Source organism: Echinops telfairi, unplaced genomic scaffold (assembly GCF_000313985.2).
Source record: "Echinops telfairi isolate 266 unplaced genomic scaffold, ASM31398v2 ScPeMD7_7421;HRSCAF=8459, whole genome shotgun sequence".
Lineage (NCBI taxonomy): Eukaryota > Metazoa > Chordata > Mammalia > Afrosoricida > Tenrecidae > Echinops > Echinops telfairi.
The window spans coordinates 4,067,640-4,069,211 of NW_022111321.1; positions in this window are offsets into that span (position 1 = coordinate 4,067,640).

Below are 1,572 nucleotides of genomic sequence, written 5' to 3' on the forward strand. Positions count from 1 at the left end.
ACTCAATGACAATGGCTTTAAAATGGGGGCAATATTATGAGGTGTCAATGGAATTAGGTATCAGACATCAGAAGACCCAAAACAAGCAGCCATTTAGATGCAAACAAGGGGGTGGTGGGAGTGGAGACCCAAAGCTCATCTGTAGACAATTGGAGATCCCCTCACAGAAGGGTCACAAGGAAGGGATTAGCAGCAAAGCACCAACAAAACACCCAACAACCCTTTAGTTCTTTAATGCTTCCTTCCCCCAGTATCATGACCGCGGTTCTTTCTTACAAATTTGGCTAGACCAGAGCACAGACACTGGTACAGATATGAGCTCTCAACACACAGAATCCAGGACAGATAAGCCCTTCAGGACCAATAAGTAGAGTAGTAATACTCTCATGAGGGTAGGGGGAAGGTGGGGAGAGAAGTGGAAGAAAGTGGAAACCATCACAATGATCGATGTACAACATCCTGCCCCCCTCCAGAGGGACAAACAACAGAAACATGGGTGGAGGGAGACAGCAGATTGTGCATAATATGAAAATGAAAATAATTTACAAATTATCAAGGGTTCACCAAGTAGGGGGGCGGGACAAAAGGCTGATACCAAGGGCTCTAGTAAAAAGAAAATGTTTTGGAAATGATGATGGCAATATATGTACAAATGTGCTGTTACAATTGATATATGGGTTGTTATAAGAGCTGTAAGAGCCCCCAATAAAATGATTTATTTAAATTTTTTAAAAGAACTAGAGGAATAAAAATAATAAATTAAAAATGGGGGCAATAATGTCTTCCACTGAGCCTGGCTTACTGTATATATATATTAGCAGCTATAACTATTTTATTTTAGGGCTGCAAAGTTAGTATGTACATAAGTTGAATTAGTCATACTCTAATTCATTGTTCAAGATTCTCATGGATTCTCAGGATTCTCATGTCCTCCTCTGTTGTGTTGTATTTTGCTTTCCCCCTTGCTTGCCTGCTGTGCCACTCCTCCTGTCCTCCCTCATGTAGGGCCTCACAGTATTGGGTCAACTAGGAATGAAACTAATTACATATCCATACACATGTGTCGGTACTGTTTTAAATTGGATGTGATTTTTGTCACAGTATAGACCTCCATCTGTTTCTTATTTTTCTTTAACTCAGTGCCATGTGGTGTGCAATATATACACCATCCGCTGTCTCCCTCCACCCACGTTTCCGTTGTTTTTCCCCCTGGGGGGTGGGAGTTGTACGTCGATCATTGTGATTGGCTCCTTTTTCCTTCCACTTCCTTCCTGTTGGCCCACTCTAGACATCTACTATGTATCTATCTATTCTTCTTCTAATGGACACACAGGCTCCTCCCAACTACTTGCCAACATCTAATACATGTGTCCGTATGAGCTTGTTGTGTGTCTTCAGGTAGATTCCTATTTCTTTATGGGGTTTCCAAGGCTGTAATCTGTATGGAAAGAGCCTCAGTAGTGCAATGGGTAAGTGATGGTTAGCTCACTGGAAGGTCAGCAGTTCAAACCCACCACCAGCTCAATACAATGCACATCTAATGTTTAAAATAAGTTTGAAAATTGGGAATAA